The 26,254-nt window shown below is 50.9% G+C and overlaps 1 protein-coding gene across 3 annotated transcripts in view; it reads right to left on the bottom strand.

Annotated features, from left to right (window-relative positions):
• Window positions 1-11,317, bottom strand: part of PSD2 (pleckstrin and Sec7 domain containing 2) — a 53,633-nt gene extending 42,316 nt beyond the window's left edge. For all 3 annotated transcript variants that reach the window (XM_066197204.1, XM_066197206.1, XM_066197205.1), the window contains exon 1: window positions 11,149-11,317. The gene's annotated coding sequence lies outside the window, so the exon portion shown is untranslated. The remainder of the gene's footprint in view (window positions 1-11,148) is intronic.
• Between the last annotated feature and the right edge of the window lie 14,937 nt (window positions 11,318-26,254).

The raw sequence follows: 26,254 nt of genomic DNA, 5'->3' as shown, positions 1-26,254 counted from the left end.
TGCCTGTTCTGGGTAACAGGTGAGCCCCAGTGGCTCCAGCCTTGCCTTAGTGCAGAACAAACAGCTTGTAATCAGTCTGTGTTCAGTTGAATCCAACTCAAGACAGGAGTTTTCAGGGGTTTTAGGCTCAGCTCAGAGCTGCCTCCATCCTCACCTGTGCCTATCTGCTCTGGTGCTCACCTTCTCTGGAGGGGGAGTTTATAGTCTGATTGCTTATAGGGTTGGGTTTTTTTCATACAAAACCAGGCTGGTTTTGGGGCCGTTCCACTGAGTTCTGTGCAGCATTGTAATTGAATTCATTAAAACCCAGCTTTCCCCACAGCCCGGGTTACCTTCCATAAAAATCCACAAGAGTTGCAACTGCTTCTCATAACCCATAAATGGAAACAGCTTCTTCCCCTCTCTTTCCCTCCCTTTGCTAGATCCTCCTTCCCCACATTCTCCCAGTACCCAAAATAATAAAACAGGACTGGCAGCTGACTCAGACCCCAGAAAAGGAAATTCCTGCCATGCTGTCTGTCTACACTAAACCCATGCAACGCCTCGCTGCAAGATTTCAGGAGGCAGCAGGAGAGCCCATCCTGCTTGTCCCCTGGGAGAAGCATCCAGAGGGATGGAGACGAGTACTGCAGAGTGAAACAGAGTTTTGGAAGGGAGACAAACTCCCTTCACACTCCAACACACCCATAAACCTTGAGGATGAGGACCAGTAAGACGTCAGACTTTTACAGAGATCCTCTGCCCACAGAAGATGGTAGACAATGTGTGCGGACAGATGGCCTCCAGCCCAAGGGATGTGGGGACCAGAGCACTGTGAGTCCAGATGCCCAGAATGTGCAGAGATGGCTTTGGGCTCCTTGGGAGCTCAGTGTGACCCTGAGGGCAGGGAGCAAGGTATCCCTGAGCATCTCCCAAACCTGTCAGGAGAGGAGGACGACAGCAAACAGACTTTTGTGGGTGCTGACATCAGAGGAAGCTGGTTTGGAGCCAGCTGATGGTGCCCAAAGCTGACATGCAGCAACCTGCGACACCAGATGACTCCTCACTCGTGAGTGAGAGTGTGCAATCTCCCATTCTCTCCACACAGCACTCCTTCATCCACAGGGAAGCACCAGGAACAACCTGCTGGCATTAGCGTGAATGAGACAGCCGCTCTGGAAGCTGGAGGATAAAGGAGGGGATCCTCCTTGGAGAATCAGAACAACAAGCATCGTGGGTGTCATTATATACTTCAACAGGCATCTCAGAAGGTCTGCATTTCCACCCTGGACTATCTTCAGGTAAAAAGGAATAACTTCAGTCTCAGTGAGGGGGGTGACCAGGCTCCCTTGGCAGAGAGGAAGGATCCTTGTTTTGCCCAGCAGAGACTCAGCACTGCTCTCCAAAGGGCTCTCCCTGCCCATCAGTTAAGCATAATTTCTGCTTGCCAACACAGCTCTGTGAACGTCATGATGGTCCCCACATCCTCGAGAGAAACACCTGCTTCAAGACTCTTGGGTGCTGCTGAGTGTCACCATGTCAGCCTTGCAATTCCAGCTGGCCTCCAAACCAGCGGCTTTGCTACAAGGCACCCATGGATAGGTAGATGACTGCTGAAGATGTTTGAGTCCAGAAACGGCTGTTGGAGAGTCCAGACAGGACTAATTGCTCTGACTGATTTCAGCAAACAAAGCATAACGTGGGATCAACCAGTGTCCACTTCAGACCTAAGGCAAGTCATCCATCTGTGAGGGGAACAGCTGGGTAACCGTCACACCAGTGGGGACTTTCTATTTTCATCTCACTGAAGGAAAAAAAGAACAGCTTCCCTCACCCAAATCAGACTGAGATGCACTTATTTGGCTTGAAAACACAGACTCAGCCAAGATTTGCTGACAGCCAACAGGGCTGAAACTTCCCTGCCTGAAATTAGAGGGTGTTAGGGCACGAAACGTGGCAATTCCACTAAAGTCAGCAGCTCCACTTGGGCATAAAGCTGTCTGCCCAGAGGACCTGCAAGGAACAGCCTGAGAACGTGAGATCTAATATGAAGGGACTTTAATACGTCACCAGGACCAAATCAAGACATTTGAGAAGCAAAGGGGAGAGAGGAAGCCACTACAGGGGAAGGGGCTGGACGATGCTGAAAATCATCCCCTCTCAGACTAGGGTGTGAACATCAGCCCCTTTCCTAGTGAACACTAGGAAGCTCACTTCAGCAGGCTGTTTTTCATGTGTTTTCGCTCAGAATTTTCAATTTTGCTTTCAAAGCTGCAGGAAACATTCCTATAAGAGTGGGCTAAGTAAATCTTTCAAAGGCAAACAGATGATCACTGACCTTCTGAAACCTGCCTGTTGGCTGTAGAAAACCATGGAGGCACCAACAGCTCATCATTCTTCCATGCTGGAGGAGTGACACTCATTCTGTACTCTGGAAAGCGTGTCTGTTTTGCAGGTCGCATGACCACTCTCTCCTTTCTCCAGCATCTTCCACTCAAGGGAAAATGGTCTGGGGCACACCTACATTTTTGGTGGCTCCATCACACCTGTGTAGTGATGTGCTCTCTGCTCAGGCTCCCAGGCTGCAGTCAGCAGGGTGTAGAAATGGCGGAAAATATAATTGCACGTTTATTCTCAGAACTTACAGGCCAGGGTGGAATAACTAAAGGAAAAGCAGGATTTTGCTGCTCTGTTAGGATGTGTTGAGTTATCATTATCTTTAACATGGCACAGGAGATGCTGCTCAGAACTTGGATATACCAGAACTTGCTTGAATACATGGAAAAGCACTTTGAGTAAGACTCAGCTCACCCAAATGTAGACATCTCCAGCTGAGCTCAGCCCCCAGGGTTCAGAGTCAGCAGAAAGGCTGTGTCTGATCTGCATTAGAACTTTGTGTTACAGGCAGAAGAATTCGCTCTGCTGCTCTCTGTCCCCCAGCCTGGGACAGCAACCCCAGCTCTGATGCTTCTGCTGCAAACACACACATGAAAAACACGGGGCTCCTGCCCAGCCCTGCAAACATATTGGGGTTGCAAACGCTTCCACAGGAACATCTTACTGGGACATGGCCAGATCTGGCCTCCCTAGGCATGACTGCCTCTGAGCAGCCTGAAATGTTGAAGCTGACTTGTTTTGAAAACAGAGCAAGTTGCCCAGAAAAGTGCAAGTGAAACCCTGGTGGAGCCATTTTGCAGTTCCTGTGCAGAGGCTGGATCTGCCCTTAATGGATGTGCTGGATAACCACGGTGAGAGGAGAGGGATTTCCCCGAGGAAGGACTCTAACAGGCACACTCCTAAACTGATGTAAAGGTGCTTTAAAAGGACAAAGCTGCTGCTTCTCCTCAGGAGAATTACAAAAAGAGCAAAAATCAGGATGATGTAATTGCACTAGGACAGTGTTTTAACCACGCCTGCTCTGGGACCAAAAGGCTCTCCCGACCCCCAAGATTAGACCCCTGCACTAGATTTTGTGGCAAGGATAGAGTGGAGCTGACACACCAGCCTTCAACAGGGTCATTCTGCCTCTCAGCAGACTTTTTAGGGTGTTCTCAGGGCTTTTCTCCTGCTCCTTAGACATCATTACATTTGGCCATCAGACAATGACTTTGGGAACTGATGAATTACGTGCTGGACTGAGGCTTTACTGAAGCACAGAGAAGCCAGAGGGGCCTGCCAGAACTCAGTGTGCTGGAAAGATGAAGGAGGTTCAGGAGATGAGCGCTGCTCAGCCTGGCTCAGCCAGTGACCCAATGACACAGTGGCACACGAGGAGTGGCAGCCGGGTTTGCTGCGGGGGATGCAGCCTGAGACCAGTGTGCAAACTGCAGCCGTGTGCCTGACACTGGGAATGTCTCATTGTCACGGTGTGCACGATTAAAGGGACAGTGTCCCCAAGGTCCCCGAGGACCCAAGGTGCACTCCTTGCAGTTTGCTGTTATCTGGAGAGCAGTGGATCTCCTGCTATTCTGCTTTCAGAAAATATCCAGCTCATAAAGCACAGGCTTCTGCTACAGGACCATTCCTTAAATCTACCTGGAGCTGCTGGAATTTTGTGGCCACTTTTCTGCTCCCCTGCTCTAATGGCAGTAATAGTAACACATCTGCACTTTAGGTGTTGCTGTCAAGCTGTGATCTTGCTGTGATCCTGCACATCCAAACCTCCTGCCTTTCACCTGAGCTTGTTACTCTGCTCCTGGTCCCCAGGCAGCTCTGGATCAACATTACCGCCAGGCATTTTGGAATCACCTCCTCTTGGACTTATCCCAGCTCTCACAGCAGGGGCACTCAGGAAATCCTGAAGCCACCTCTGCACACTGAACTCTCCCCATTCTTGCATGCAAAAATGAAAAGACTCTGGAGGAAGCCTGCAGGGGAGAAAGGAGGCGGGTCCAAAAGGCTGGGATAAAAATCTCTTGCTCTTTCCATCCAGTCTTATGGTTTGGGATGAGGGATAATGCCCTCCCTGGTGTCCTGTGGCTCGTGCAGAGGCAGGTCCCAGCTGTGACACACCAAACACCTCTTCACCATGCTCAGGTGCTGTGCTTTAAGGATCACCTTAAAGGAGAGGCACCTTCCCAGGCAGGGGTGGCACAGGATGAGCTCCAGTGGCACACACCTGTCCCACCAGCCCCTAGGAAGGAGCCACCAAAGGAAGCTGCCTCAGCCGCTGCAGCAAATTAATTCTCTCTACTTCTGTGAGGAAAAACAATCCAGTGATTATCTGCTGCCTCAGTTTCCTCACCCATGCACGGAGAAAGCTGCCTCCTGGGTTCTGGGGAAGAGGGAAGGCTTTCATGTTGAGAGAATACCAAGAGCCCTGGATAAACTGCCTCGAAAGGACACACGATGTCTTTTCTTGGAAAGGCAGGTTAACACTCCCAACTGCAGGCAGGCAGCTCCAGTTTCCAAGCCCAGGACTCTGGTGAGGAGTGGCTTGAATAGCTGCCCTTGCCTGGTGCAGCTAACTTAGGAGGCAAAACCTAAATACTCATTAAAGCAGCACTTGGCACAAACCCCATCCTCAATTACAAAAATCAATTCATTTTTTTTTATGAGTCTGAAGCCTTTGGGGCCTTATAATCTAATTAAATAAAGCTTTCTCACTTTCCTCTCGCCTGCTCCCCTAGCTTCTGTTGTACCAGTAAAGACAAATATATATTTTTAATTTAGCAGAATCTCCCTGCATCGTGTATCCCCTTCTGGCCAGAAACCCCTTCTGTTCTCTCCGTGCCTGTGTCCTGCTCGGGCAGGCTGCATCCACAGCCTGCTTGCTTTCATTCCTGGGAAGTGCCAAAGCCCCAGGGTCCCAGTTCACCCACTGCCACAGTCTAAGTCCCAGTGCCTGTTTGAGGAGCAAATATGCAGAATCTGGGAAGGAGCGGAGCCCCACACAAGGTGAGCTCAGCGTTGGGAGCAGTGCCTTGTGTCACATCCAAGTTTGCCAGGTGTGTGTTCCATGGAGTACCCTGAGTCGGAAGGGACTCACAAGGACCATCCACTCCAGCTCCTGGCCCTGCACAGGACAGCCCAGCAATCCCACCCTGTGCCTGAGAGTTTTCTCCAAAACCTCCTTGAAGTGCCAGGATGTGCAGTGAGGAGACGCTGCTTTAGGACATGCAATGGGGAGAGGCTGTGGGGGAACTGGAGAAGGTGCCACAGGATCCCCAAATGGTTTGGTTGGAAAAGATCACCTCATTCCAAACCCCTGCCATGGGCAGGGTCACCTTCCACTAGACCAGGGCCATTCTCTCCTCCTGTGTCCAGCACCAGCCAACAGCAAGTGGCTGTGCACAGCGTGGGCAGAGATCTCTGTGACTGTGCCCAGGCCCTGCTGTGGAGGAGGATGCAGTCAGCAGGTCCTGCTCTGTGTATGGCAGCACCCGGATGTTTCCGTGAACCAGCCTCAGACCACTCAGTTCTGGATCAGGTGCTGGAGGAAGGCTGGAAGGTACCACAGGGAGCTCTCTCTCCACCTCTATGAGGCTTTTGCCCAGAACCGTGTGAAATTTTTTGGAAAAATTGTTCGCTTGCTGAAAATTGTGATTATAGGTCAGCTAAACCTTACCTAGAGTTGTGATGCACTTGTGCTGAAACCACTGAAGAGTTGGATTTAAAAAAAAAAAACAAACAAAACAAAACAAACAAAAAAAAAACAACGTCGCAAGAACTGATCTTTATGCCTTGACTTTGGAGCATCTAAGCAAACACAGAAACCAAAAAAATGCAACCCTTCAATTTAGTTTGGCATCACAGCATTTCCCTACTATCTTACAAATTTATAAAGATTTGAAAGAAAAAAGATATTTGGGTCAAATCTGTTTTTCCATAAAAAGAAAATAATGGAGAGACAACTGCACACGGGGGAGGAGAAGCCAGAGAGGAGGCTGAGCTCACATCATTTTCCCTGGGCTTTTCACTATGGCTGGTGAACCATAAACCTATCAGTCACTGGGGTCTGATGTCAGTTTTCTTGCTCGATGTTGATCAGGAGAGCTCAGAGGCACATGCTCTAACCCCCAGAAAGGGGACATCACTGGGATTTGCTCTCCTAGGTTTTGTTTTTTGAGGGGGAATTCAGCTCTCCATCCCAGAGCCCCAGAAGGCCACAGAGACACGGGGAGCTCAGCTGTATCCCCTGCAGGGGAGACAAGGATGGGCAGTGACCGCACAAGACACCAAATCCAGCTGCCAGCCCCCAGCCCAGAAAACACTTCATCCAGAAGGTCACAGAGCAGCCCTGTCCCCAGCATGGGCCCTGCCACAGTCACAACACATGGAAAGTTCCCAGAGACACTGGGGGCCTCTGCAGTGTGGAGGTGTCAGAGCTGGAGAGTGGGAGACACAAAACCAGTGCACAAAGGTTTGGCCAGACTGCGGCTTTGGGAGATTATCCTTGGAACCAGCCCACGTCCCATGGTGTACAGGGAGGCAGAAAATCCTGGGATGAATCCTGGGCTCATCCTGCTTGGGAGGAAGCATTGCCCCTGATGAGGTGTCTCACAGCAGCCACCAATGTCAGGGCTGGGGAGCCACGTTTGCTGGGAGCCATCCAGGATGTCTCAGAGAAGAAGAGGACATAGCAGAAGATGAGCCAAGGCTGATGGCACCACAGAGGGGACACCCTGACCAGCTGCCATGGCACCCCTCAGAGTGGTGCTGGGACGATCCCCTCAGGTGCGGTCTCCTCTTCTGGGACCCAGTGCGAGCACCCAGGACATGGGGACGTGGGGAGAGTTTCTTCAGACAACCTGACAGCAGACAGCCTGAGCCACCTGCCAGCCCTGCCTCTTCCACAGCCACAGCCAGGCCCTTCAACACCACAGAGCTGAGAAACCATGAGGGGAGTATGAGGTGATGAGAAGAAGGCAGAGGAAGGAGTGGAGGAAATGTAAGCAGTGGTGGTGAAGAGGTAGGTGACAAACCATGTGCCCAGTGCCAGGCTGAGGCCCAGAGCCCAGAAAAAGCATGGAGAGCACAAGAAGGGGCTTGGGCTCAGCTGCAGAATCTCTGCTGAGGCTGCCTGCAGCTCCTTACTCGCTCTGGCCCTGCCGGGTGCAAGTGAGGGAGCACTGGGCCTGATCCAGTGATGGGAAGTGGTTGCTCTAAAGGAATCTCCAGTGTCCCCACCTGGGAGCTGAGCAGGGCTGCGTGCTGCCCAGGGGCAGGAGGGCCGGGCTATGGGCGGCAGGGAAAGACCTCCCTGAGCATCTCAGCTGCACCTGGAGCTCCTGCAGGAACACAGAGGGACAGCAGTGAGGAGCAAGGGAGAGGTGGGTGCTGTCCAGCCTGGGCAGGTGCCTCTCCCCTGTGAGCCCAGGCTGTCAGTCACCTCCCCAGGGTCACAGGAGACAGGGGAGGAGCCAGAACTGACCCTGTCCCTCTCACACTGTAACCCCCACAGGGAAGTACCACGAGCCTCCTGTGCAGAGTCTACCCCTGTACCACTCCTATGGCTCCATCCAGCCACGGAGAGCCTGGATGCACTGAGCCTCCCATGGATCCTGTCCCAGCACATCCCTGGGAAAGGCATTTTCCTGCCAAAAGGGCAAGGAGGATGTTCTCACCCCCAGCAAATCTGGCAAAGAGGCGTGTCCACAGCAGAGACTGTCAGGTAGCAGAGCAAGCAGCACCCACAAGGGATGTGGCCACTTCCACCAGGAGATCACCCACTCCAGGGACTGCTCACACACAACCTCCAAGGAAGCTTCTCCCTCAGCAGGGATAGCTCTGCCCATAGCCAGCCCTTTGCTGGCAGTAGCCACAGCTCCCTCCCAGCCCAGGGAACATCTGGCATCTCCACCAACCTGTGTGAGTCTGCAGGGCCACACACAGATGCCTCTGAGTGACCTGAACAGGGAATTCCTTTTCCTTCTGGCAACCAGAACCAGCTCCAGCTTTGTGCAGAATCACGGACATGGGGCAACTTCAGATTTCAAAGGAGACCTTTCACTTCAGTCACTTCGACATGGTGGCCTGACGTACCCAGCAGTGTGTGCCTCAGGACAGGCACAGAACACACAAAGCCATGGCATGGAAAGTTGTGGCACTGCTGGATGGAGGGAACTTCATTGGTGGCAAAACCCACGGAAGAAGAGGATCAAAAGGTGTTGGGCGATGGGATGGAGAGCAGAGAAGTGATGCCACTGTGGGTTGGAGTCCAGAAGAACAATTCAGGGTGTTTCAGCAGGGAGAAGAGAGGTGAGCAGCACCAGTAGGGAGCAGAGAAAGCCAAGACACCTGCGAGGGCTTCATGTGAAGAGCCACGTGATGGGCCATGCAAGAAGAACACCCTGAGGTCAGAAAAGCAACTCCTCGTCTTGGGCACCTCAGAAACTGGTCTGAAACTGTCTGAGTCCCTCCTGGCACCCTCTGTGGGGCTCTCATGAGTGGTCTCAGCAAACACACCAATCCAGCTGCTCTCCATGAACTGGAGTTACAGCTTCCCATCACCACCTCCCCAGTGCAAGCAGGACGCTGAACAGGCCTGGTGGCCACACAGAGGTTCTTCCTGGCAGAGCTCCTGTGTCCCCTGCCCGACACTGCCATTGTCACCTTGGCAAAGTCACTTAACCACGCCAAGCCTCAGTTTCCCCAGAGAATAATCCAGCCACGTCCTAGGGTGGGTTGAGGAGTGCTAAGGTGCTGAGACAGGAGGGAACTCAGTATTAATGCAGAACTACTTGGCTTCCATCCTCACACACCCAAGGGGATCTCCAGGGAAAACTACCCACTTCAACCCCACTTGTCCCTAAGTTTTAGGGGGAGAAGAGGCACGAAATGAGAACCAACCATTTTGTGAATCAGCCATCTCTCTGACTTCCCCTCTGGACTCAGCCGCCCACTTTGAGACTTTATCCATTGTTTGCTTGGACTTGTACGGGAAAAATCACATTAAGGAAAATCCTAGTTGAATCACAGACTTTGGAACAGTTGCAATGGACAATTTGACAAGGACACGGGGATTGAACATGTTTTTAATGCAAAAATATCAAATGATAATATGCTCCACTCCTAGCTAGAAACATTATCTACTGGCATGGGGGGAATTTAAGCCATAATGCCAGTTACTATAATGCAGGCCTGGAACTCCATGCAAATATTATCCTGATCCAAGAGCCACAAAGCTCTGTTTATCCTAGTAATTAATTCTGTCTTATGTTTAGTGATACAATTAGAGAAACACTGCCATTCTGATGGGCTTGCTTCCACCAGTGCCTTTTACTATATTTACATGCCCACAATAGGCTTGGTCTCGTAGAAAAGGGTGAAATTGCATTTATGGAGACAATGCCACATGCATTCCCAAAGCATTTCAGAGATGTAAAGTTAGGCTCCAAATTGCACGTTTATTGTGTGGGCACACAATGAGCTTAGATTAAATATTGACTAAAGCCAGTCTAACACCCAAAATAATGAAGATGAGCACAATAGTGTGATTTACTCCCAGCCGCTAGAGAAATACACATCTGTAACATATAACATGCCCTTCCCACAGATATACTCTTTGTATTCTAGCTAGCCTTAGGCAGGAAGATTTCATTCTCATAAATTATGGATTTTCTTTCCCAACTGCCAACACATCCATATTACCAGTTGCAAAGCAAACAAATATAATAGTAAAAAATAAAATGAAAAAAAATTTTAAAAAAGCCATTCCCCTGACACAGGGGTGAGCAGGTGACTGGCTCCTTGAATCCTCAAAGTTGAGGCAGCAAAATGGAAGATAAACATGGCTAAAATCAGAGCATCCTTTCCCTTTTGTCCCCCGAGGTGTGGGAGCCAGCAGGGAGGTGTGGGCATGGCAGGTATCCTTTTAGAAAGTACTCCCAGCCCTAGCTGTGCTCAGAAAACTATGTGTCCTTCTCACGCCTTCCTCCTTCCCAGACTTGTGGAAGGAATTCAGGGAGACGCAGACGTTAATAGAACAATTATGATAATAACTCAGAGCTGAGTGGGGGTAACACACACCCTTCCCAGCAGCTCGACCTCTAAATCCTCTAATACGGCACCGCTTCATTCAAGATTAAAAGAAATTGTAACCCAGCAGAGACAAAAAGACACAGGAGGCAAAGCAGGATCTCACTCGGTAGTGAAGCCCCACTCCAGTCCAGATGCAGTCATATCACTTCAGCTTCTCTGTACCATCTCCATGACAACCATGTAATTTGGATGCAATAACCACTGCCGAATTGATCTTTAAATGTAGCTTTGCTATAAAACGTAATACTGAACGTGTCACATTCAGGATAAAGAGAAGTAGCCCCCTACCACTGAGGGCTGTGATTTAAGAGCCCCCCTTTAATTTTCAGCCTCAATAATTGCGTGTGTGAGTGGATTTTAAAGGCAGGAGCAGCAAACACCATTTGTGTGTGTGTGTACGGCACGCTTTGGGGTAACACTGGGAACGAGACACCACACTGAGAGCTGGAAAAAAAATGTGTCAATGTATATCCAAAGAATGGGCATCTTCCCACATGCACGCGCATGCACACACTCACACACACACGTACCGGGAGCCTCAGTCTCCAGCAACTGAAGCATACAGCTGATGCATCAAATAATCCTAATAAGAATCAAATCTGGTATAACTAAGCAAAATAGGAGGGGTGGGGGTCGATGTACATACAGCATGACAATGAGAGTCGGGGAGCTCGCATTGGCACTTACCCGAGCAATGAGCTGTTTATTTTTTGGTCCCTTCACAAATGCAGCTCCCTTTTCTCTTCAACAATCCATGCAAAATAATCTGCAGTCCCACCGATGGAGGAGTGGCCCCGTCCCTCCCCCTCCACCACCTTCCTAGACCTCCCCGTTATTGGCTTCCTTCTCCCTTCTCTCCTGCTCTCCCTCGCTCGCTGGCGATGGTTACACCTCCCAGCCTTCCCCCAAGGTGTCAAGAGACTGCTGGGGATCCAGCAGGCAGGGTGGGAGGGACGGGGAGAGGGGGAGGAGGCAGGAGGCATGGTGAATGGACCAGGGAAAGGATGGAATAAAGCTCCGGCTGGCGAAGCCCCCGGCAGAGCCCCTGGCAGGAGCAGACCCGCCGCTGGCTGGGAGGCTCCGCCGGCAGCGCAGGAGCTGCCAGGGAATGTCCCCGGAGCGCTGGGGATTGTCCCCCCACGGGCACCTGCAGAGCGCTGAGGGATTGCTCTGCTTCCTGCCAGCAAATCGTCACCCTGCGAACTGACACTGGCTTGAAGTTTTGGGTTGAAATCCTGCCAAATGCTCTCAGTGTCTTTAACAACTGATGCGCTTCCAAACGCAGACGTGCAGCACTGGAAATGCCTCAAGGACCCACCTTGGTGCAGACCCCAGCACTGCAGGTTGGGCTGCTGCGTGCCTCTGGACACTCCCACCTGCTGCAGCTCCATCCCATCCCATCCCATCCCATCCCAAAGAATCCCCCTGGCTCCAGCAGCAGTGCTGCCCATGTGCCTGCCAAGCTGGCTCCAGAGCCTCCCCCACCACCGTGGGCTGGACCTGGTGCCTGCTCACCACCACTGACACATCTCCATCCTGGCAGCTCTTGCATGCAAAGGCAATGGGTTCGTCCACAGGCTAACCCAGGAACCTGGCTCACCAGGAGGGCTGGGGATGCACTGTGGTGTGGAGGGGCACAGGGACACAAGGCTTTTCCTGCTTTAGGGCCCTTTTTTAGACTGACAGAGCAGTGGTTTAGGGCACACACTGTCCCTTTCGGTGGCTGTGACACAATGGGGGTTCTGTGGGTGCACAGGTGAGGGGTGGGGTCAAGTTGCCCACCTGGAGCACAAGCCAGTGGTACCTTGGCCTGGGCCAGCTGGAATAGTTGCCAGCCACAAGGATCCTTCATCCAGAGCTGGCACACCTCTGTACTGGCATCACCTATGTCTTGGTGACACAGGGGAGCCAGGAGGTGCACCCTGACTGCTGCGCAGGGATGTGGGGTCACAGAATCACAGAAGGGTTGGAAGGCACCTGAAAGACCACCCTGCTCCAACCCAGGCCATGGCAGGCCCACCTTCCATTAGACCAGGTTGCTCCAAACCCCATCAAACCTCTGGGTGAGGAAGAAGGGTTTGGCGTCTGCCCTAGATGCATGTTCCTGGTTCCAAGGAGAAAACCTCTCCCTAGACCTCTGTCTCTTGGAAAACTCGTTCCAGGGGACACACATCGCTGAACGAGCAGACGAATCCCTGACATTGCAAATTAAAAACACCATTCCAACATACAGCCATACATCCCAACACTGCAGCACAGCCATCAGGTGAAATAATATCCTGGAGCAGCTCAGCAGAACACGGCCAGAGATCCTTGCAGCAGGGATACCCGCAGCACAGCACACGGGGTTGTTTGCCAGGGATAGTATTGGTAATGAACCATGTAATGAGCCACCCTGCAGCTATACTCAGGACTTCTCCAACAAATGCAAGTGTGAATGAAGGTTACTGTGCTGGACAGACACAGAAATGGATCTTGTGGCCACAGTCAAGAAGCTGGGCAAATCCAGGTGTGGGGCTTTTAACCTCCCACAGGGTCTCTCCATCAAAGAAATTCGATTAACACTATCATAGAATTCTGTCCTGCTGCTCTTTCTGATCAACTCTAATGTATTTGTAATCAAAAAATTATCAGGTTAGGGTGCTTTAACAAAAAAAAAAAAAATAAAAGCACAATCAATATTTATCAGTCTGTTGTGCTGTTCAGTTCTGAAGGCAAGGAATAAAATCCAATTTCTGTGCAGTCAGTCCTAGGAAATGACATTTTGCAGCATGAGAAAACGAGGTTCTAGTTTCTAAGAATACATCCACTAGTGGGTTCCAAATAACCATGTTATCAATCATTCTGCTCCGGGGAATGAGCGCATCAACAGCTGGATTCAGGGAGAAACCTCCTCTCCTCCCTTTGGCAGGGTAGTGAGCCTGCCCCTGTCATTGATTGGGCATTCCTAACAGCAACAGCCTACAGAGATCTCTCCTGGTACATCTCTGTCAGGTGCCTCAAATATGTCATAATATTTTCTTCCAATTAAGAAAACTCCTAAACTACAGCAATTCTGTGTGTGCTGCTGAACTGTCTGGATTTTTTACCACCTGTGGCACGAGTTCTCTGAGGAAGAGGGAGCATCCTGAGGCAAGGACAGCTTCCCTCCACACCAGCATCAGGGGAGCCACCCCTCAAGCCCCCAAACAAGTGAAACCCCCCTGGGAGCCTGCCAGGCAGCAGAAACTGCAGATATCACAAGTAAACACTGCAAACACCTGCACCATACAGAACCAACACTCCAGCTAGGCTGAGGGCAGAGAGGGACACCTGCGAAAGAGATAGGAGCATGTGGTCCTGAAGGGTTCATGTTCCCATAGCCCCATGGGATCCACCAAACCTGAGCTCCAAGGCTGGCAGCTCCACAAACTCTGCTTCCACTTACCCTGCAGCCCCACAGGGTTTATTGGCTCCCCTCACCATTTAACAAGTGCCTCAACTGCAGCTTAATGCCTTTGCTTGAAGTGCTGAATCCCCATCACAAAGAGTTTTCCAGCCATGCCCTGCTCTTGATGCTTGGTGTGGCACACAGGGACACTTCTGGGTGCTGCTCAGCCTTCTCAGTTTTCATTATGAAACCATTGCTAGTGTTCTTTTGTACCCAGGAATGAGCATGCTTCCATGTCCTCACACAGCTGTTTTTCTCAGGAAATCCCTTGGATTTCCCAGCTGGGATTCACTAACTTTCAGTACAAGCCACTTTGATGGAAGCCATAATTAGGAGAAATCTGTATGAGGGCCTTGCTGCATGCAGGTGGGGTGGACAGGGGGATGTGGAGGGGGTAACAGCCCTTGCGAAGAATAAGGGCCAGTCCTTGAGAGCCTTTGCATTTCTCTTACACTTGAGATCAGTTCTTTGTCCTGGGTGATGTCTGTCCTTGGAGGTAAGGTGTGGTCAGAAAGTCCTCACCTGGAATTTCTGCATCCAACTGGGCTCTCACAGGTGTAGGCAGAAAGCCACACCAAACACCTCACCCTGAGACAAATGTCCAAATTAGCAAGCAGCAAATTAACTCACAGGTGAAACAACTCCAGTCCCAGGACCTGCCTGGGTCACCCAGCAACCACTGGCTTCTCCCACACAGAAAAGTCCAGTGACTTCAAGAATGTTCCCCTGAGAGTTTTTCTTTCCCCCAGGCTGTGACCAGTTTCCCTTGCAACCTCCTCCTGGACACACATTCAAGTGAATCTTGTTTAGGGCTTCATAGGGGTCTGGTTTTCTGCACCACAGTTCATTCTCTGAGCTCCTCAATAACTTTCTGGCTGCTGGGCCAGGAGTCAGAGTTGAGCACCAGCCTGGCCAGCAGAGCCACCAGAGCCCTCTGGAAGTCCCAAGAGGACACTGTGCACTAATCTCCTGTGCAGGGATTAGTCACCTCTCTTGCTCACACTAAAGAAATCTCCATGTGCCATGGAGGTTTTTGATTCCCTGCCCAGTTGTAGGCACTTCTGCCTGGGAAATCCCAGCCTGGAATATGGGAGTCATCGTTCCTGGCATTTCAGGTTTTGGCAGAAGGTAAGACTGATGGTGCTGGATGAGCACTCTGCTCAGTCTACATCTTCCTTCATGGGAACTTTCAAATGAGTCACTGTCCTCCAAAACACCATCTTCCCTCTGCCCACAGGGGTTTCTGAGTGTATGAATTTGCACTTGTCTTCCTGAGGGCCCACTGCTGACACAAAATCAGCTCCCCAAGCAGACCTGACCACTCACAGCATCTGACTTGTCCTAATTTCAGTAACATTTAGTGTATGAAAACTGTATCCTCAGCAATTGATGGGAGTGAGCAGGTTCTTGGAGATCCCACAGGGAGTCTGGTGTTCTTCTGACTGCAAGGGGTCTGCAGCATCTCTTCCATCTTCTATTACACCCCAGTACTAGGAGTCTCCCTGTCTCTGCCATCCATCGCCTCACCTAAACAAATGTCATCCTATTTTGTTAGACTAACTTCATAGAATCATAGGATGGCCTGGGTTGGAAAGGACCCTAAAGCCCATCCAGTTCCACTCCCTGCCATGGGCAGGGACAGCTTCCACTAGCCCAGGTTGCTCCAAGTGTCCCACCTGGCCTTGGACACTTCCAAGGATGGGGCCGCCACAGCTTCTCTGGGCACACCCTCCCCCAACACCCAGGTACTGACACACATGAAACCATTCAATGTAGTTTTTCTGGTCCTATGCATGTACAAACATTCAATTTACCAGTTGCCATTTAGTGTGCTGCCTGGTTACTGCTGGAGCAAGCATCTCTCCATCCCCTCAGCAGGACATGGACCCACCAGGCTGCTTTTCTCTAAAGCTATGAATCTTTGACTGGACACCTTTTTTTTTTATGCAGTATCAGAGCAGAGTCTTTACCAGCTTCACCTAAAACCAACATGAAGCATTTCTTTCCTTGCTGACATACATGCATATAAACACACACACATGCACACTCCCTAACAGTCCTTAATCCCACCAAACGTAATTTTCATTGACTGCTCTTCCAGATTAGCCTTCCAGGTCTCAGCATTATGTAACACTTAATTCATTGCTTTTGTTACCAAATCCCTTCTTTTCCTGTTTGGGTTTTTATTACCGTTATTATTTCTGTTTTTCTCTTCCTTAACAATGATAGATTCTTAGCTAAGAATATCTTCAATGACTGCAGAACTGTGTGCATGCTGTGGAGGAGACAGCATCTATCAAAGCTTTCTTAAGCAACCCTCATTTAGAACACACATTATTTTTTCTCGTTTTTTCCTCCAGTCATTTCTTGTTTGTAAGTGTTCCCAACTTAAGGAAATTGACCACTTTCAAGTGCCTTGCATACATATTATCAATTTAGGATTGCGTTCTGCTCAGAACAAATGCAATTAGGGCATTTAAGCAACCATTAATTCTGAGTTCAGTAATCAATTCACCTTTATCTGCCCAACTGAGGCCCGGTCCAGAATCACACCGAATTCACTGCAATACTTTCAGTAAAAGAAAATTATCATCTGTCATTTTTAGAAACTGTGGGGCTGCGCACTGGCAGCAGCACGAGTCCTTCAGCATCTATCCCTGAGGCTGAAAAGCTGTTCTGGGAACATGGATTTTCTATCACTTTGTTATGAAGCTGTTTAGGGAAGCTATTTGTCCATCCCCCCGGTTCGATCCGGCAGTCTGCAGGGATCCATCTGCGCCGGGCTTCATCTGCTCCAGCCTCAGTGAAGAGTAGCCCTTGGTGGAATATTGGGACGTGTTTTGTCTCCAACTCCAGGGTCCCAACACAGGAAGGACATGGAGCTGTTGGAGCAAGTCCAGAGGAGGCACCAAGACGATCAAAAGGATGGAGCACCTCTGCCATGAGGAAAGGCTGAGAAGGTTGGGTTTGTTCAGCCTGGAGAAGAGAAGGTTTTGGGGTGACCTCATTGCGGCCTTCCAGCCCCTGAAGCATCTCCAGGAGAGCTGGAGAGGGATTTTAGAGAGTGTGAGGACTAATTTTGCTGGCTGTGAGCAGGTTCTGGAGCACTGATGGGAAGGGGCAGAGAGCAAAGGAAGGAAAATTTGCTGCCACCTGAGACAATCCAAGACAGAGAAGGCTTCAGCTGTGGGAAGAGAGGCCCTGGATCTTCCAGGCCAAGGACTGCTCAGCCTGTAGGATTAGGTAAAGTGACCAAGGGCAGCAGAAAACTCAGGCCAAGGTAAACCACACTGTCCACGCAGTGGGGAGCACAGACTCTGAGTGGAGGTGTTGGCCCATCTACCCTCACCTTTAAGGCTCTTTGTCAGTCTGAGTCCAACCTGGAGGCCAGGCCCTCTGGCTCTGATTTTTGAAAGACTTGGGTTAGGGAAAGGGGGATTAGAAACAATTTTTGAAGATATAAACTGGATTCAATTATATTCATAGAAACACAGGATGGTTTGGGTTGGCAGGAAGACCTTCCCCTAGACCAGGTTGCTCAGAGCCCTGTCCAGCCTGGCCTCGAGAACACTCCCAGGGATGGAGTGTCAACAACTTGTCTATTGTCTATAAAATAAAATTTAAAAATTGTCGATAAACAGACATTTTCAGGTGATGGAAAAGGGAATTCAAATGATCTGAGGTTTCATTTAAGCTCAGCAGTCAAGTCCTGGCTGGGAGAAACGTGGGACAGAAACACAGAGGCCCTGGGGTTCCCACCCCTGGGCTGCAGGGGGACAATTAGCAATGCTGAGGTTTTACATGAGCAGAATCCCAGCACCTTCTCTGCTCTGAGTGTTCCTGAGTTGCTAGAAAGGGTTCAATAAGAGGGACATTTTGGGATGTTGATGGAGAGATGACACAGATGCCAATGAGCTGCCATTAGCTCTGTGTGCCCTCAGGACTGTTGCAGCATTTAGTCCTGTGGAAATGACCACTGGAACTGGGACAGGAGCACGGAGGGCGAGGCTGAAGCTGTTACAGACACCCAACAGCACTAATGGCACTGGAAGGGGCAAAGAGCAAATTATTCGGTGGTTGGGCTGAGAGAACAAACCAAAACTATTTCAGATAAAGCAATTAGTTATAGCCCAGTGTTTCACCTCTTTTGAGCTGGGGGTCAGGGTGGATAGTGATCTTCTGTAAGTAGGGAGATGAAAAGCAGTTTGACAATTTAGGAAAAAATCAATTTCAGCAATCAAAGACCATTCACAATGAAGAACTACAACTGCAACTTTTATGACATGATTTTTTTTCTCTGTATGGAACTCCAGCAGGAACCTATGAAGTTGTTGAGCCAACAAAATATGTTTCACTTGCAAAAAAACACTTTTAATTTTTTTTTTTTTCATTCATTTCACTTCCAGATATTTTTCTTCTATTCTAGCTGAGGAGAATTTCTCTGAGGCACCAGGAAGGGGGAGTTCACTACATGGGGACTGGGAAGGAAGCTGAGGTAGGTCTGGAAAGACTGCATGGGCACATCTGCTGTCACCATCACTGATGGCATCAAGGGCAAGCTTCCTCTCTCCATCCTTCCAGCCATGTATAGTTAATCTCACCAGGGCTCAAGTTTTTGCAGCCTCTGGATGACAGGATAGGTTCCCATGGAGCAGGTGCCCCTGGGGCTGCTCCTCACCATGGCACGTGTCTGCAGCACAGAGATGGAACCGTGTTTCCAGCAGAGTTTATCCCTCCTCAGCCACAGGCCAGGGGGGACTGAGATGCAGTTAAGTAGTTCCCCAGCCTGCACTACTTTTTAGCTCAATTTCCATTTCCTAAACCACTGCTGACGTCTGTCTAAATAATCATTATCTCCACAACCACGCTGAGTTTTAGCTTTGCTGAGCATCTCATGGCAGATTTGGAGCTTTGGAAAGGATGCTGAGCTTAAGAAGCTGCTGCTCTGTGTGTCTGTCCCATCTCACCGGCTGTTTTTCCCAAATGCACGCGCAAACACACACCCCACGTGCATGTGTGCTCTCTTTCATGGGAGCTGCCTAAGTGAATACTTGCTGTCAGATCTTCCAAGCCACGGCACATTTTTAATCAGTCAGATAATTCAATCATTCATTTCAGACCTGCTCTGCACAGTTGTCATTTGCAAGCATCAAAGCTTCTCTGTCAAAAAAAACCACGCAGGCTGGGGGCTCATTCTGGCATCGCTGTTTCAAAGTGCTGAGGGGGGTGCAAAGGAAAAAAAACCTAACAGGATGGATTAAATGAACTTATTAGAAATACTTCTGAAGCTACCACCCAACCGTCCTCAGCAGACAACAATGGCATGGCACAAGGGCAACTCAGGCATCTGCAGGATTTGTGAGGTATTTGCAAATCTCACTCTTAAATTGCAGAGTGGAGAGAATGGAGGCGGGGGGTGTCACATGGAGCTTCCTGCCTGAGATGCTCAAAGCCACCGAATGGGATTTGGATGTCTGGTTCTCATTAAAATTAATGGAAATTGGGTGCCCAGACCTACAGGCAGCTTTCAAAAGCTGTGTCTCCATTTATAATTAATGTTCCCAACAGAGTGACTAAATATTTATACAATAGTTCACATTATATGCAAAGTGGGAAAGGTGCCTCTTGGAAGATCAGGGACCCAGAGAAGGAGAATCCGATGGGGTGTCAGGCTTAATCCATGTTGTCTCTTGTTTAAAGCTCTTCTACTTGCAAATCTCCAGCAGTTCCCATTGGATGAGCACCTGGGTGGTAGCTCAGCAACGATGATGTTCTCAGGGTACAGTGCAGCAAATTAAAATGGCAGATTAACAGCTTTCCTGGGTTCTTTTTCTCCCCCTCCCCACAGCTCTGACTTCCTTCATCAACTCACTTCATCTCTGCAAATCCCAGTATGAAAAGTGCTCGGTGTTGCTGTAGGAGTGCAGTGGAGCTCAGGCCATGAGCACTGCCCTGGTCAGAGGTGCTATAGGTGGGAGATGCCAAGGAAAAGTGACACTGATGTGGCTCCAGGCATCAGCAGAGCCATGGCTGGATCTGCTCCACTGCATTTGCTCTGGAGGGATGGAGTGATTCAGGGTACACAGCTGGGGGCTGGACCCTGAGGGTGTCTGGGGTAAAAGCCTGGAAGTCCTGCAGGAAAAATTCAAAGGAAACAAGTCCTGTCCTGGTTTGTCTGTCCCTGGAGGAAACCCTTCCTCAGCTGGACCGTCTCTAAACTCTGCCCTAGCTGATCCACTGAGAGGGTGCCCATGGAAGCTTGGGCTCCATGTACCCAGCAGCCGCAGGTCCCCACACAGAAGAGGTCCTGGCCTTGGCTAAAGACAAGCACTTAGGGTGGGCCTAATGATGAGTGTTTTACAGTGCCTTAATTGAGGAGATTCAAGTCCTCAAACCTTTGAAATGCAGCCTGTTAACTTAATTTTTCCTTGTCTTACCTAAAGCCACCAGATGGAGAAGCTCTGCTGACTCAGGGAATATGGAGACAGCTCCAGCCTGCTCCCCTGTTCAGCGTCTCTGGGTTTGTCAGGCCCTGACAAATGTACTGAGAGCTCACATCTGTAGGTCCCCAACTTCTAGGGTGTGAATTACAGCTCCAGATTCACTGAAAGGACACAAAGCTCGGCCAAAGGATGAGTCGTGTGTTCTGTGTCCGTGGACAAACACCCTCTGTTACAAAGGGTTTACTCCCACCCTTTTGCTTGGCTGGCTCTCCTCTACCACACTGGAAATCATCAGTAGCTCATGCTGCCTTTCCATGTGACCTTGGGTGCCCTACACAGGCCTTTCTCAGGTTCTCCTGACCCTCCTGGCCATATTTCATAGCACAACACAGGCTGTGTTTGGTGTCAAGGCTGGCTTAGCACAGCTACACGAAGCTGTGCCAAGGAATCACAGAATATACTGAACTGGAAGGGACCCACAAGGGTCACCCAGTCCAACTCCTGGCTCTGCACAGATCCCATCAATCCCATCCTGTGCCTGAGAGTGTTGTCCAAACGCTCCTGGAGCTCTGGCAGCCTTGGGGCTGTGACCATTCCCTGGGGAGTATGGGCAGTGCCTGATCTCCCTCTGGGGGGAGAACCTTTTCCTAATATCCTAAACCTCCCCTGACACAGCTCCAGTCATTCCCTTGGGTCCTGCCACTGTCATTGTTGCTGCCCCCCTGCTTCTCCTCATCAGGAAACTGTAGACTGCCTTGAGGTCTCCCCTCAGCCTCCTCTGCTCCAGGCTGAAGAAGCCAAATGCCCTCAGCAGTCACCCATGACATGGAACTGAACAGGAACTGCAGCCACATCCCCTGAACCTCACAGCCCATCGGGCAGGGCAAAGGGGAGACAAGGCACCATTCCCCTCTAACACCACGGCCAGTCTGTGTGGAACGGGACATTCACTGTTCCATGGGTCTGTTCCCTACTAAAACAGTCAGCTTTGCAAGACAAAAATAAATGCAAATTCAAGGCTTAGAGCTGCTGTCCCCAGATAAGATGCCAGGAGAGCATCAAGGACACATAAAGAACAAAACAGCTTAATTTTCCCGGTGACTACCTGTCTGCTTATTTTTTAATTAAACAACAGCTGGGTGTAGACTTCTGAGACAGCAGAGGGATCCCAAGACAGAGGAGATTAGGTGATCTACACACGTGAGGATGTAAACCCTTCCTACCACAGAGAGTGTGGCAGCTGAGCCTGGCAGAATCTGCTCCATCACTCAACTCTTCACTGCAAAAGGCTTCTGCAAAGGCTACCTTATTTTTTGAGTATTTAAACCCAGAAGCAATTACATACTCTGAATCACAGCCAATACTCCATCCTGTAAAACAGACACGGCTCACGGGCAGGCATTTTAGGAGCAGGTTGGAGAAGCCTCTGCCGGCAGTGACGTACAAAAGAACTGGTCCCATCTTCAGGCATAACCATGGACTAGGCCACCTCTGAAAGCTCCTGCCAGCCCCCTGCAGATCTGTCACTTGTTGATAGAAGTGGAGGTAAAAGTCTGAAGGTCTGTGTTTTCTTATCACACAGACTCAGGGACAGATTTCCCCACCCAGAGATCCCTCAGGCCTTGGCGATGGAGGGAGGGCTGTGAACCTTGGCAGAACAACTTGGCCTTACTCCCAAGGAGCCAAGACTGCATCCCTCTGGACACATGAGAAAAGACTGGGACAAGGGCTCAAAGCTCAGCCCCAGTAATGCCTCAGATCCCAAACCTATGATCCAACCCCCACCCTAAGTCACAGACAGGAATCACAGAGTTACAGAAGGATTTATGTTGGAAGGGACCTTAAAGATCAGCCAATCCACCCCCTGCCATGGGCAGGGACACCTTCCACTATCCCGGGTGCTCCAAGCCCTGTCCAACCTGGCCTTGGGCACTTCCAGTGATGAGGCAGTCACAGCTTCTCTGTGACTCAGGGCCTCACCATCCTCACACGGAAGAATTTCTTCCCAATATCCCATCCAGCCCTGCCCTCTGGCAGTGGGAAGCCTTTCCCCCCTTCTTTTATCCCTCCACCCCTTCTCCCAAGTCCCTCTCCAGCTCTCCTGGAGCCCCTTTGGGCACTGTCAGGGGCTCTGAGCTCTCCCTGGAGCCTTCACCTGTCCAGGTGAGCACCCCCAGCTCTCCCAGCCTGGCTCCAGAGCAGAGGGGCTCCAGCCCTTGGAGCACCCATGCTGGGAACACAGCCATGCTCCCAGAGAGAGCTGTGCAGGCTGCTGCACTGCCAAACTGCCCTAGATTGGAGTGGGTAAGCTCCTTTCTGAAGGAAGATAATTGCTCTATTTAAAACTAAGTGGTTCAAGGAGAAAAACACAGGTAAGAGGGCCCGATGCTCTGAGCTCGGGGTGGGAAACAGGAGGTGTGCAGGGCAGAGCAGCTGCACAGCTGATGTGCTGGATGGTCAGAGTGATGCATGAAAAGCACCAGCCAGGCTGTCACGGCATCTCCAGCCCAGCAAAACTGCTGCTGCTGGAGAGAGCAGAGACCAAGGTGGGAAAAGTTGGTGCCCCTACTTGTAGTACTGAGCTGCGAGGCTGAACACCCTTAAAATCCAGAACGGAAAAGTCCCAGATGGAACAAAGATCCTTTGTCTCCTCTCACCTGGCCCTCCTCCACCTGCAAGTTCAAGAGCACTCTGGCTCAGCCCTGTAGGCCAGGTCTGAGAACTGGTGTTGTGCAGCCTGGCCACGCAGAGGGACAGCCCCCACCACGGGGACAGCCCCCACCACGGGGACAGCTCCCACCACGGGGACAGCTCCCATGGAAGCTGCTCCAGGGAAAATAGTTGCCGCTTCGGCAAACCGTCTCCCAGAGCAAAGACCAACAAACTGGAGCAGACAACAACAGGGCCATTAATAAGGGCAAGCCTGGCATGTCCCTGGACCCCCCCCACCACTGCCACCAGAGATTTCAACAGGCAAGCACAGAAGAGGCCTCTTCAGCAGAGTTTTGTCTTTGCTGCTTAAAATTCCATAGCTCCCCTTTCCAAGTGGGCAGGAAAGAAACAGTTTTTGTACGTCCACAGCCCGCCCCCCTCGTCCCCATTTGTATGGGGGAAGCTCTCTGGCTTGAACCTGGCAGGCTCTGGACTGCATGGGAAGGACACCAAGAGGCTTGAAGGAGGTGTCAGCTGACTCCTAGGGCCAGCACTGGCCCTGGCAGAGATGGGGTCCTGTCTGAAGGTCCCTTGGAGGGAGGTCAGAGAGACGTTTGGTGCTCCAGCAGCCTGCTTTGCACCAGGATATCCTGGGAACAGCTCCCAGCTTCCCGCAGGTGGGCTTGGGGAATGGCCTGGGGAGTCCTTGCTGATGCTTCTCTCCTCTCTGCACAGGGGCAGAGCCATGTCGCCGGCAGGTCTGCTGCTCATCCATCCACACACAAGGAAAATGTGCACTTGGTGAGCAAAGCCATGGCTTGCCTTCAGGCAGCATCTCAAGACAATTATGTAAAACCCACTTTTGGGGGACCCTGTGACCTGGAAACAATGGTGGAAGCACTCAGCTGGCCCCTCATACAGGAGCTGAATATTATTTGTGCAAAATTTTGCTTTCAAGCCAACCCTGTCTTGTCTGAGAGCTATTTGCTGTCATGTCTGGTCAGAGTTAAGGTTACTAAGAACGTTAATGACACATTTTCTCTCACAGACAGCCACGGCCCCTCTTCTGCCCAACGAGAACACAGAAGAAGCAGAAGGATGCAATAAGTCGCCTGCAAAGCTTTTCTCCCCTTAAAATAGTTTTGCAGTTGAGAATGCACAGCTGTAACTTAGCGTGAGTGTCTGGAAAAGGGAAATCCTCAGGCCATGCCTGTGTAACCCCACCTTGTGCCCGTGCTCGTTGCAGCTGGTGCTTCCAGCTGCCAATCTCAGCTGGCCAAGCTGCAGAACCAGAATTGAGGAATCACACAAGGGTTTGGGTTGGAAGAGACCCCAAAGGTCATCTTGTTCTACCCCATTCCATGGGCAGGGACATCTTCCACTATCCCAGATCACTCCAAGCCCCATGTGGCCTTGGACACTTTCAGAGATGGGGCAGCCCCAGCTTCTCTGGGGACCCTGTGCCAGGGCCTCACCACCCTCACAGGGAAGAATTTCATCCTAATATCTAATTTAAACCTACTCTGACAGTTTGAAGCCATTCCCCCCTGTCCTGTCCCTCCAGGCCTTTGTCCAAAGTCCCTCTCCAGCTCTCCTGTAGCCACTGCAGGTACTAAAGGCCACAGCAAGGTCACGCTGAAGCCTTCTCTCTTCCAGGCTGAACAACCCCAATCCTTTCAGCCTTTCCTCATAAGGGACGTGTTTCTCTCCTATGAGATACAAGGGACTCTCTGCTGTCGAGCCCTGTCTGACAGGCACCCCCTTCCCTCCCTGTGGCCTGCAGCCCCTTTCCTAGAGCACCTCCTCTTGTGAGCTTTATCTTTGGCACAGGCAACCTCAGCCCTTTGTCTCTCAGGACGGGGCTTAGAGAACTCTCCAAAGTAAACGAAGCAGGTCCATCCCCTCATTAACTCACAGGGCCTGTCTCCCTTGATTAGATTGTGCTGACTCTGCTTGCACATCACACTTGCTGCTCTAGATGCAAGGACACTGGGGCATTTCCAGCTGGGACACAGACAAAAGGAGGAGATAGCACAGCCTTGGTTACCACCGGAGCAATTCAGGACAAATAATTAGAGGCTTTCATGGCTAATTGGATCTGAACTGTCAATCCAGGACAGGAGATGCCTTAACCCACACTGCCTGCCTGAGATTGCTAAGCAGGCCATAAATAAACTGCAGCACTGGTCCGAAGCTGGTCAGCCTTCAGCTTCCACCCTGCGTGCTCCCTCCCGGCCTTGCTACAGCACAGCCTTTCCAACGGGGCACTCCAGCTGCCCTGCCCTTTTCCACAGCCTTGCAGCCACGCCAGGACACCTGGAGTCCACCTGGGGTAGCTGAGAGGCCTCCAACGTGCTGATCTCAGCATGTCACGGCTGGCTTGAACAAGAAGCTGCAGGTTTCAAACTGATGTCAAAGTGTAAGTGAAGAAGAGGTTGGGAAGAGCCAGAGTCAGAGATTAGGGCTGGCAGGAACTGGTGGCCCAAGGTGTTTTCCAAGAAAGGCTGGTGAGCTGGCAGTACCCAGACTGCCTGTCTGCAGTTACAGGACAAGGCTCCATTCCCATTTCCCAGCTCACTCTCAATCTGTGAATGACCTCAGCCCTTTCCCTCCCTGCTCAAACCTCCCTTCCAGATCCTGGGAGTGCTGGTGCTTGAAGATAAGACATCCAAACAAGAACAAACACCTTCACATGACTGCCAGGCACCCAGATCCTTAAAGCAGGCTGGAAGCCTGACCCTTCCCCCTGAGCACCTTCAGCATCTGATGATCTTCAAGGAGCCACTGGGTCCCTGAGCTGACGCCCTGTGTGCAAGGCTGGGGGCTGTGCAAGGCCCCCAGGAAACGCAACAGAGAGAAGTGGCTTGTGCTGCTTGGGCCCACAACCTGCAGAACTTCTGCCTCTGCCAGGGGAACAGCGGGCACGGGGGACACGGGGGAAGGCAAAGTCACAAAAAGGACAGGGCCAGGCAAAAATAGAATAACCTACTTGAAAGTAGGACAACATCACTGAAGAGTAGGACATCTGGTCACCGCAGCCGGAGGAGCAAATGCAGAGCAGGCAGCTTGTCTCATGTCTCACCTGATGGAGGCAGCCCACGTGCAGATGTGTGCTGTGTTCAGGCAAACAGCTGGAATGTGCAGTCCCCCACCACAGCAGAGCGGCTCTCAGTCTCTCTGAGATGACTTCTAGGCTTGCTGCTGCCAGTCAGTCTACCTGTCCTACCCAGAGCAGGATCCCACCCCCAGGAGCCTGTGGGATGTGTGC

Source organism: Chamaea fasciata, unplaced genomic scaffold (assembly GCF_029207755.1).
Source record: "Chamaea fasciata isolate MVZ Bird 193981 ecotype frontalis unplaced genomic scaffold, bChaFas1.0.hap1 SCAF_15, whole genome shotgun sequence".
NCBI lineage: Eukaryota > Metazoa > Chordata > Aves > Passeriformes > Sylviidae > Chamaea > Chamaea fasciata.
The sequence above is the reverse complement of the archived record's forward strand: the minus strand, read 5'-3'. Positions and strand labels throughout refer to the sequence as shown.